Here is a 12,303-nt window from a genome sequence, read left to right as displayed (position 1 = left end):
TATCTGCAGAAAGGTCTGAAATCACATGGATGTGCACCAGTGGATAAAAGGGGTAAGCATTCTACAAAACACAGACAACTAGGTAAGGCAATTGCGACTATGATTGAGAATCACATTAAAAGTTTCAGAGGCCGTCAGAGTCACTTCAGACTCAAGGACTCCACGAAAACATACTTCCTGGAAGATTTAAACATTAAGAAAATGTTCAATCTTTTTAAAGAACTTCATCCTACCACGGCTGTGTCTTATGACACATATCGAATGATTTTCAACAGGAAATTTAATACTTCGTTTGGCCATCCTCGAACAGACACTTGTGCAGAGTGCGATGAATTCACTGCAAAAGTCAAAACTCTGAAGACAGCAAATGATCAAACACAGATTGATCGTTGAACGAAGATGAACATTCTTCATAAGAAAAAGGCTCAAGCATTTTATGACCACAAAAGGAAAAGTAAGCTCTCGGCAAGGAAAAATAAAAAGAAGGTGGCTATCTGCATAGACTTTGCTAAAAATGTATCCCTGCCACATATAGCAACCAATGACGTTTATTATAAACGACAACTGTCTATGTATTCGTTCAATATCCATGTTCTTGCAACAGGCCAATCAATTTTTTTTATCTATCCAGAATGTATTGCAAAAAAAGGCCCGAATGAAGTGACCTCATTCTTGTTTCACTTCATCACACATATCATGGATGAAGGCACTGAAGAACTCTCAATTTTCTGCGATTCCGTTGTCAGAATAAAAACTATACTGTCTTCCGCTTCATTCATTATGTAAAACACAATCAAATTGCTGGCCTGAAGGACATCAAACTTACATTCCCCGTGTGTGGCCCTTCGTACTTGGAGTGCGATAAAAATGTCGGCTTATGGAATCTAAAAGCGTTGATGGAAACACCTGAGGATTTCAAAGAAATGGTGAAAGCGTCCAGATGTAAACCATCCCCTTTCACTGTGGTCAGCGTTACCCAACACATGGTGCTAGACTGGAAGACGATGTTGGACTCAAAATATGCTACAAAATGCCCTTTCAAAATTCAGCCTATTAAGGTAATAGCTTCTGCATCCAGCCACAGCCGTATGCTGCAGTATCGCACGACTTACTATGGAGGGATGCAAACGGGGATTATAAGGGCACCACGACAAGGTCTACCATTGAAGGATGGGCTGTTTGAACTTCCCACTCCAGCTTATAATGGTAAGTTTAACTTTTAAAAAATCACTTGTCTCCTAAAACATCAATTTGTCGCAGTCTACCGAGATATTTCCATTCTTTATTCTAGGTCTTCTCCCGATTTCCAAAGAAAAATTCAAAGATATACAAAGTCTGATGAAGTTTTGCAGTCCTCATGCTTGCAAGTTCTTCAGTCAGCTTCCTCACAACTAGATGATGCGAGTCTGTTCCACTTGACTTACCTGTTTTTTTCCACTTCAAACGTGTACTTTGATAGGGTTTTGTGGAATTACACCATTGTGGGGACAAACACAATGCCTAGAGCTCTGATTCCATATTTTCTGAACCCTAGTTTTTTTTTTCTGGAAATTAAAATAACTTAATGTGCTGATACACTGATGTCACAACAATTTGAACATTAAAATTGCTTTTTCTCAAGTTTAAAAAATTTTGACTCCCCTGCTTTTTTTCCTGACCCTTCAGTTAATAGATATAAACCAGTGTTCCAGATATTGTATTAGGAGTGGAATCATGGCTAAGAAGTGATATTATGGATGTAGAAATTTCCCCCAGAAACTGTAGTGGTCTCTGTGTCTTCAAGGGCCTCATGAGGTAATGGCAGTGATATTTGTAGATCGTAATGGGTGGGTAGGAGGTAGGTATTTACACTCAGAAGTTCTTGACTTGAACTGCGCAAGTACATGTAAGTTAGGAGGTTTGTTTAGAAGGGTTATAGTGAAGTATCTTCAAGGAAAGTTATGAAAATTAAAATTCCCAACCCAGCTGGGAATCAAACCCAGGACTTCTTTGACCAAAGGTCAGCATACTAACCATTTAGCCATGGAGATGGACATATGGTTGATGAGAGAGGCATGAAGGAGTTTCCAATGGTGATTATAACTGTTAAAAACTGTTAAATTAAAAAGTGAATTAACTATAGAATGTAAAGCAATGGTTGATGACATGCAAACAGGCATGTATTTTTAAAGGTGATAAGGAATGGAAAAGAGACATTCTATTGGACATCTGCACCTTAGTTACATTTCATAATATGGCATTGGGGATGAGGTGAGATGAATTTACGTGGCATGTTTTTACAGATGGATGCCCTTCTTGATGCCAACCTCTGTTAAAGTGTTAATGAAGACGCCATTAATTATGGTGAAAGAAGTTGGGTAAGGAGGTGGAACAAATTGTCTTTGCCCTATGAAGAGGAACCGTCCTGGCATTTGCAAAGAAGTGAAAATGGGAAAACAATCCTTAGGACAGCCTATGGTGGTGTTCGAAACCATACATCACTCCTCGAATGCAGAGCGTGACCCCGTAGTCCTAATGCATTCTAATTGAAGTTGTTTATTTATCAGGTGAAATCTGTTATTATGTTTCCTATTTAAAGTATTTTCTAAATTTTATAAATTGATTTCAATAGAATGAAGAACTTAACAGTTCTAAATTAACCGAGTCAAAACGGAAAAGAAAATGGCTTCCATTATAGCAAACAGAGAAATAAAGAGATTAAGGACGTGCAGATTAGAGAGTTAGTAATATTTGTGGCAGTAAGGAGTGATTAAAGGAACTTTGAATGCAACCAGTTTCAAAGAAGAGATTATAATTCAACTTCACTACCTACAAAGGCATAATAAATATCATCATTATAAACAGAAATATCATTAGCATAAGACGTACTATGCATAAACTGTGCATTGGAAAGTAGTACAAGGAAGGCAATAGTTTTTTTATTAGTTGGTGGCTCAGAAAGAAGCTGGCCCCGTGGTGTAGGGGTATCGTGTCTGCCTCTTACCCGGAGGCCCCGGGTTCGATTCTCGGCCAGGAGAGGGATTTTTACCTGGACCTGAGGGCTGGTTCAAGGTCTACCCAGCCTACGTGATTAGAATTGAGGAGCTATCTAATGGTGACATGGTGGCCCCGGTCTAGAAAGCCAAGAATAACGGCCAAGAGGATTCATCGTGCTGATCACATGACAGTTCGTAATCTGCAGGCCTTCGGGCTGAGTAGCAGTTGCTTAGCAGGCCAAGGCCCTTCAAGGGCTGTAGTGCCATGGGGTTTGGGTTCTGGCCCAGGAAGAAAGGGCAATATTCTAGGATTTTATAGAATTAGTCATTTATAAAAATGAAGTTCATTTGAACATGGGGTATATATAAATTGTTATCGAAATAACCCCGATGGAATGTAAACATGAATGTGTTAAATTAAATTAATTGATTTTTTCTCTTTGTACTTGTGGTAGTACCATTCTCTGGCCACCCAGGTCTCCCAACCTCAACCCCTTAGATTAATTATTGTTTGTGGGATAGGGTGAAAAGAGGAATCTATAGAAGATTAATACACAAGACAAAATGCTTGCTTGCATAATGGATGCTTTTGCTGATGTACAGGATCGTCACGATGATCTGCGATGGGCAGCATGTCATATACTTCAGCGAGATGACAAATGCATTGAGGTCAATAGTGGGATCTTTGAGAACTTGTAAAATCATTGTCACTGGATTAGAAAATGATATGACCTGAAAAAAAAAATGGTCTGGTATTGTAATCTTCTTATTACTGTTATGGATAAAAGCAATTAAATCAATTATCAATGTTTATATTCAAATGGGGCTATCTCCAAAGTTGTCTCATTTAGATACCCTGTCCATATGAACTTTTAAAATAACAATGACCAGTACTAACCCATCCTAGAATATTGCCCTTTCCTCCCAGGTCACCCTTTATTTATGCAGTATTTAGAACATTTTAAATACTTTTAGAGTAGTTATTTGTTACATATTTTGAAATATCCATCTTCTGTAAGCTGAAGATTTCTGCAAGAGGGGTGAAATACATACTTTTTAAACAAGTTACTGTAGTTGAAAAATAGATTTATTTTCACGATAATACAATATCTGGTATTGAAAAGGGTAGACTCCCCTCAATTACTGACTTAAAGAAACTTTATTCACGCAATGTCATAAAATAGAATACACACAGAAAGCTTTTTTCAAATGAAGTCTCATAAAATTTTATGTAGTACTAGCTGTTGTGCAGCCATTAAATTTTGTAATTGCAGCAGTAATACCATCATGCACAGATGAATAAGTAGCTGCTGAAAAGATGGAACAGACATCAGCTAACATCAGTCTATCACTGTCATATCAGTGTTAATCTGTTTTAGGGGCTTAGGATATTAAGGACCATCAAATTTTGTTTGAGCCTGGCATTACCAGAGTATTCAAAGCCTAGGTCTTCTGTGTTCCGCACCTCACAATTCCTTCACCCCCATTTGAGTGAATTCCTTTACATTTTATTTTAATACTTGCCTTCATTATCCTCCCAATCATTATGATATAAAAGCCACAGACTTGGAACTTACAGAAACAATCATAAGTACCACAACCAACTTCAGTTAATTTGTTACCATGACTACTAAACAATAGCAGTGCTGCTGACAGACTTACCTTGGTGCTCTAGAACATAAGCAATTTTTAACAATTTTTACATTGTAATTATGTGGAGAACTGTATGAATTATGGAAGAAATGCATATTGTATGATATTTCGTACAGAAAATTGAATTATATGTGTAAATGCTGGGCCTTATTTTGTAATAGGACTAACTATTTTTAGGCCCCCCAGATGACCATTGCTGCTAAAGTGTGAAGTCTATATGGTCTGACACCATGGTCAGTAGGTTCAAGTCCTGTTTGTTGAAAAAATTCACTATTAAAACGTTGGCTGTTATGGTAAGAAGAGGTGGGGGTAAATTTGTAATCACAAAATTGCATTCCAAAACCTTGGATTCAAATCGAAACCTCTTCACATTGTTCATAAGATGTGAGGGCATATGATTCTGTTGAGTGTGATTTATCTGTTGGATGGAGACATCAAACGTTGAGCATACCCCTTGGTCGTATTCAACAGGAACAAGCTATGTGCTTGAACTGGGTTTCACCCTCTCTCTTCCTCCTATCACATACGCCATTAGTTTCATTTTATTATCTCCACTCATAAGGTTGACATCAGGTTGTAAAAATATGCTACAAAGACTCATCTCATCTCACTTCATACCTGACCCTATAGAAAAACAGGTCCGGGATAGGTCTTATGTACTAACTATTCATAATTAATTTTGGTTCTTATCATATAAAACAAATAAGTTTTGGAAATACCTACATAATACTGACCATTATTCTTGAAAAGAGAATGCGCCTTTGTTTGAACAGGGTACCTACTCCAAACTTCAGCTGAACTGGTCCTGAAGTTCTGGCATAAGAAAGGAAACATTTTAAATTCTTCCATGATTTTTTTTTTTTTTTGCACATAATGTCTTTTGAAGTCAATATTTAACACTAGAAAATCAAATGAGAAGAAAAGTGCAAGGACAATATGGCTTTTGAAATGGAAGATCAATACTGGACCCCAGCTTCAGTACGAAGCAATTAAGGGGAAAAAGAAATTAAGAATACATAAAGGGTATGATAATGACATTCCTCGATTCAGAAAAGGCTTACAATTGTGTACCAAGAGCAAAGGAATGGAAAATAATACTACAAAGGGGATTTGGAAAACAAATATGTGAAACCAAATCAATAAAATTTGTAGCAGCATTTTCTGGATATATGTGGGGAGAAGAGTGTAGTTCTGGAATGAAACTGGACTAGGACAAGGAAGCATACTGTAGCCACTGTTACTCATAATGGTTATGTATAAAATTGTGAAGGGGGCAAAGGTATATTACTGGGACAGGGAGCTGAATGTAATGGTGTTTGCAGATGATATTTTGGTATGGGAAGCAAACAGAGAGGGAATAAAATGGCAACTAGACATGTTGAGTGAAAAATTATCGCAAAATCATGGCATCAAAATCAGTGTGGAAATGAGTGGTCAGTTATGTTCACTAGTGGAGAAAGGGAAAGTAAAAGAAATAAAAAAAACCTTGAAATTGTGGAGAGCTTCGCATGCCTGGGTAGAAAATTGTTTCAAGATGCAGCTTCAAGTACTTGGGAAGCAAACTCATGCAGAATGCAGAGCTGGACATGGAGATTCGGAAATGGATTTAACAGACAAGTGCATTCTACTAGTGTGTGACAAACCTGGTGTGGAGGAAGAAAGTACCAATAATGTGTAAAGAGGTGATATGTAAGATAGAATTGGCAGATGTGTGTATGCGTTGAAACACTGAGCCGGCACAGTCAACTGTCTGGATGCCTCAACACATCACTGTTTGGAAGCAGTGAGATTGCTTTGTGTGAACAGAACTCCTTGATTTGACTTCACTGATGAAGGAAATGCATATTGTTCCTTAAACATGTATGATAGCATAAATAATTTTCAATCATTAAAAGTGTATTGACAAGGTGGACCCAACATAAACTATATTAAATAGTTTCTTTAATAGATTTAAACAGAACTCCAATCACTTCAAAACAGTGACAGTGTTTTCTTTTTCTCCTTGCCTCAATGCAAACACTTCGGGTGATATTGTCCTTACGATAAGCCGATACTCATTAATAGACTTTTATTATTCTACATTATGAGTCAAGTTACTAAAAGAAGAATGTACTCTGCAATGTAAGGTCTTTGTTTTACACAAAGAAAGAACATTATTGTTCTCAAAGCAGGCTTATACAACAGAAGGATGTTCCTGCCTGTCAAGTGCAAAAAGTTTTTAAACTTCAATTTGAAGTAGATTTTAAAACTGGATTAGGTTGAGTCTGTTACTGTACATATAATGTCAATCTTGGAATCATCTTAGATTTAATTACTTATTTTATAATAATTCAAATTCGTTTATTTAATCAGTTAACCATTTCCTAACTAGTTCAGGTTGTTTGTTTAGGTATGTAAAATTCAGATTTTGGACTCTTCTTTGATTTCATTACTCATTTTATAATTATTCAAGTTAGTTCACGTACTTAGACTACTATTTTACTAGATGTTTTTTAATAACTGAATTAAGTTAAGGTTGTTATTGTACACAGAATACCTACTGTGAACTCTTCTTAAATTTAATTAATCATTTTATAAGTATTCAAATTAGTCACTGTTTTAGTGTGCTTTTAATGCAAAAACTCATTCATTTTTAGTATCATTATAAGCGCCTAGTGAAGAAGCAAACACAGTTTATTGCAATATACTATTACTGTTACATCGAACCCAAAAATCTACCTGATAAAACGGAATTCGTCTGATACACAGGTGATAACTTTTATTACTTTCCACAAACTTAAAAATTTATTTACATCGTTCTTTCTTGTTCAAAACAAACTGTTCTCACAACCAAAGACTACAAAATCTGGTGGGTGCATTCCATTTAGTCTCTGGATGTAACATACCTCCCACCTTTTGGTTTTCTTTATTCCCCTGTTAAGAAAACCAAAATGAACCAATAAAAGAATCTGCCAATCATTTCGCCTACACAGTTTAACAAGACAAGAACTTATCATAAAACTGAAGTCCTCTTATCATGCAGGGAGTTTCACCAAACGTCCACTTTTCGTTTTAACTTCGTCTTTTACAGCAGAAATAACGCTTCCTTGCTCATTATCTCCATCATCTTCCACTTGTAAGGTATCCTGCGATGAAGTCATCTCCAGTGGGTACAAACGTTGAATGGGTGTGATCATGTCCCGTCCAGCAGTCTGCACTCGAACTACTTTTGCGTTACCATCTCTACCAGGAAACATCTCAATCACTTTACCCAAAGGCCAATCGAGTCTTTTCCTTTGATCAGAGCCTACTAACACAATGTCACCAACCTTTAGCATCATTCGACACTTTTCTTTAACTTGCGGCTGTACTAAAAGGCTCAGGTAATCATCACAGAATCTTTTCCTCAATTCCTCCCGTAAACACTGCAGGTACTTGGCCCATCTTCTGAGATCAGTCTTGTCAAGGCAATCCAGATCAGGGACTCCAATGGACCGGTTGTCCTGCAGGAACATTGCAGGAGTCAATGGCACTCAGTCGCTTGGATCCTCAGACACGGACGTCAAAGGCCTAGAATTTACCACAGACACCACATCGCATAGGACAGTCAAAGCCTCCTCGTAGGTGAGAGAGGCTCTTCCCAATGTCCTCTTCAACAACTTCTTGACCATTTGAATGATCCTCTCCCACCATCCACCCCATCAAGCAGCTGTGGGTGGAATGGATTTCCACTGGATCCTCCTTGAAGACGTTTCCTCTTCTATCTTATGCCAGTCCAAAGAGTCAAAGGAATTCACAGCTCCTGTGAAGTTGGTCCCATTGTCACTGTATATAACTCTGAGTCGTCCCCACCTTGCAATAAATCTCTTAAGACCTTGAAGAAATGCTTCTGTGGAAAGGTTTAACACCAGATCAATATGTACAGCTTGATGCACAGCACAAGTAAACAACAAAATCCAAGCTTTCTCTCCGCCCCTTGAAATCAGTGGCCCAGCAAGATCAACCCCACTGACCTCGAAAACTGACGGTTCTTTCACTCTATCTTCTAGCAATCGTGCAAGATTTATATTAATTTTCTTTGACTCCAATTGTCGACCTTTGACACATTTTGTGATCACCCTCCGCACAGTCTTCCGACCCCTTAAGATCATTACATAAAATAAATTTCAAATAATCTTCCCTTAACATTCTAAGTAACACCTCAACACCCGCATGAGAATATTGTATGTGGTAGTCTCGGATTAGAATCTCAATATTTTTGACTGGAAGGCAGAAGAATGGGATATCTAAAATTTTCCTCATCTACTCTTAGAACAATTTTAGTCTTCAGCCTCAGAAGACCATCTTGGTCCACAAAAGTGCAAAGGGATTTCAGTCGTCATCTTTCAGTTTCTTCCAGAACTGCTGTCTGGACAAGACGCAGAAGCCTTCTCTCTGCCTGCGCGAGTTCTGAAGCAGAGAGATCACCCCCACTTTCACAACTGCTACGTTTCAATGATTTTCCAACAAATTGCAGTATCCATCCTATGAGCCTCACAATTTGAGAAAACTTGGAAAATCTTCTTAGGTACCAGGCATCACCATTGTCCACTGAGGAATTGATCAGTGATGGAGACTTTTTCTTCTCTCTTGTTTGATGATGTCATCATCCACGTTGACCTCTTATGTCGGCCATTCCCCTTCTGCCAACTTCAACCAGTGAGGACCCTCCCACCATTTAGAGTCTATAAGGACTTCTACGGAACAGCCTCGAGATGGAAGGTCAGCTGGATTCTGCTCCCCAGTAACATGCCTCCAGTCTTCTTGTCTCGTCAAAGATCTAATCTCCTTCACTCGATTGTAGACAAATACTCCCCATGACTCATCTCTCTTGATCCAATACAATGCCGCTGAAGAGTCCATCCAATAAAACTTGGAGATATTCAAGTTCAGACTTTCTCTGACCAAGTTTGCTAGTCGACTACCAATACAATATGCCAGGAGTTCCAATTGCGGCATTGAAATTTCCTTCAGTGGTGAAACTCTTGTCTTTGCCATGATCAGCTGAACAGAAACAATCTCTTCAGTACCGGTACAGCTTCGTACAACTGCAGTATAAGCACTCCGGCTGGTATCACAAAATGTATGTAAACTCCAGGTTTGTTCAGACCTGCTTACTAAGAAATGTCTCAATATTTTCACTTTAGAAAGGTGCCAAACATCAGCTTCCCATTTTCTGAACTTCTTCTGTACATTATATGGCAATGGATCATCCCACCCCATCTTCGAATTCCAGCTATCCTGAATGAGACGTTTAGGGAATAAGGTCAGAGGACATGAGAAACCAATGGGATAAAAAATCCCCTGAGCAGATGACAAGGCTTTTCTTCGTGTAACACATCCAGTCTCATTTTGAGGCCTCACGTCACAGTACAATACATCTTCTTCCTTGTCCCATAATAATTCAAGAACAGGAGAAATCTTTTCAAACATATTCTCTGTTCCCCTTGAGGTGCATTCCCAGCCATGTTAGTTCAACTCTGGCTCCTGAAAGTAGTTTAATAGATTTCTCAACAAAGTGGGTCCTTTACTCCTCTGAATCAAGGGATGTTATGCAGTTGTCGACATAGAATGAGCTTTTTAATAGTTGTGCTGTTTCTTGCAGTTCAGGAGGACTGTTTTCTAAATGGAGATCAAGAACAGCACCCAACAAGAATGGACTACACTTGAGCCCAAATTCAACTTGTCGATGTCGGAATATATTGATTTTCTTCATGGAGGAATCCTCCCACCATAGGAATCTCAAGAAATCTCTGTCTGAAGGAGCAATAGAAATTTGCAGAAAGGCCCTTTTTATGTCCAAAATTACTCCAATTTCATGGCGGTGAAACCTGATCAGAATAGGTGGAATTTGTTCCAGCAGATTTGGTCCTTTCTCCACGCACTCATTCAGAGATGAACTTTCCTTCCCCCTGCAAGAAGCATCAAATATGGGTCTTAATGGTGTGGTTGAATTTTCTTTGAATACACCTCTGTGAGGTAAATAGTGACATTTATTTTCAAGGTCTTGAAAGGGCACCTCTTCAATCACCCCTGAAACACAACATTGTATTCCTGATACTTGTTGCCACTCAACAGTTTGTTAGTTGTCGTCCTGCACCTCTTCTCAGCCATTTCCAAATTGTCGTGGAGCTCCTCAGATACCTCATTCCATGGTAGATGGACTTCGTAACGGCCATCCTCGTTGATTGAGACAGTCTTCTTAAAATGATCCAAGGTAGCTATTTCTATTTCTTTCTTCGATGTCTTCTCAGCAGGATCCCTAATTCCCAGGGTGTCCAACTTCCATAAATCAGTGATTGCAGTGTTAAAGTCAACATCGACGATACCACCATACTGGATGAGTCTGAGAGACTGTTCAGAGATAGCCTCCCCATAACAACCCACCCAAGTCGAGTCTCAACAGCCACTGGTCCAAATCCCATGTTATTATTCTTCCAGTGAGAAGTATTCTGTAGGTGTCTGCTCCTAAAAGAATTTCAATTTCAGGCGTCCCTTCTCCAGAATCAGAGAGAAAGATTATATTTTTTTCGAGTTCTTTCATCCAAGGACCACTTTGGATTCTAGGGACAGTACCACAAATAATCGGTTGATCCAATACAGGGATCTTACATGTGTACCTGCCATCTAAACTGCTCAACTGTATTTGATAATTAAAATGTGGATACTCTTTTGATTCAGTTCCTCCAAACAGAGCATGAATCATGTTTTCAGATCCTGACTGTTCCAGTCCGATAGTATCTACCAGTTTCTTTAATATATATGATCATTGTGATCCACTATCTATGAATGCTCTTACTACCTAATCCCCTTTCCTTCCTATGATCTTCACCAACAAGGTCTGCAGAAGAACATCCTGACTACAGTTTTGGTTACCCAAGATAGCACTTGCACCTTCCTTTTCGTCTTCTGTTTCTTCCACATTTTCCTTGGAAATATTTGAAGGTAATGTTGGGCACATTAGAATAACATGTTTCTTTCGACAGAAGTGACAAAGTACATTACCCTTACAGATCTTGGCAACATGACCAGGTCTCAAGCACTGAAAACAATACCCTGCTTTCATCAAAATATTCCTTCTTTCCACTAGAATCATTTTCTGCACCTTGAAGCACTCTTTGCCCTCATGAGATTTTCTGCAGAATACACACATTGTCTCCTGTGGACAGACTACTAGCAGTGGCCATGTTTTTCACTTCGTTTAACCTAGGTTTCTGCTTTGTAGGCTTCTGATTTGCTGTATTAAATCATCCTTGGGCAAATGTTACCCTCTGTTCAACTTCCACTTCATTCTTGAGGAATAAAATCAATCGCGAGAGTTTGTCACAATATAAATCCTCGGTAGAGTCACTAACAGGGTGATGGACAGAATTTCTAAGCCATATTCTCAGCAAGTCGTCTGGTAGAGATGACTCAACTAACGGCAACAAGAATGCTGCATACTTGTCAGCAGTCATGCCCAGAGATTCAAGGGATCGAAGGTGGGATTCGCGGCATCATAGAGCTTTAGGAGAGTTAGTCTTTGTGTTGAAGAAATATTTTGAATTACAAGTCCAAGTAGTTCACAAAAATAAAATTCTACGAGTAATTCTTCTTTTCCGAATCAACTTTTAAGACAGTAAACTGCACTATCATAATTTTTAGCTGTTGGAGGGAA

The 12,303-nt window shown here is 38.6% G+C and overlaps 1 protein-coding gene across 1 annotated transcript in view; it reads right to left on the bottom strand.

The window, feature by feature from the left end:
- LOC136886738 (uncharacterized) overlaps window positions 1-12,303 on the bottom strand; it is a 144,067-nt gene that overhangs the window by 21,212 nt on the left and 110,552 nt on the right. The window contains exon 8 of the mRNA XM_068230470.1: window positions 5,363-5,441. The gene's annotated coding sequence lies outside the window, so the exon portion shown is untranslated. The remainder of the gene's footprint in view (window positions 1-5,362; window positions 5,442-12,303) is intronic.

This window comes from Anabrus simplex, chromosome X, assembly GCF_040414725.1.
Source record: "Anabrus simplex isolate iqAnaSimp1 chromosome X, ASM4041472v1, whole genome shotgun sequence".
NCBI classification, from domain to species: Eukaryota; Metazoa; Arthropoda; class Insecta; order Orthoptera; family Tettigoniidae; genus Anabrus; species Anabrus simplex.
This window is presented reverse-complemented; position numbering and strand designations above follow the sequence as displayed.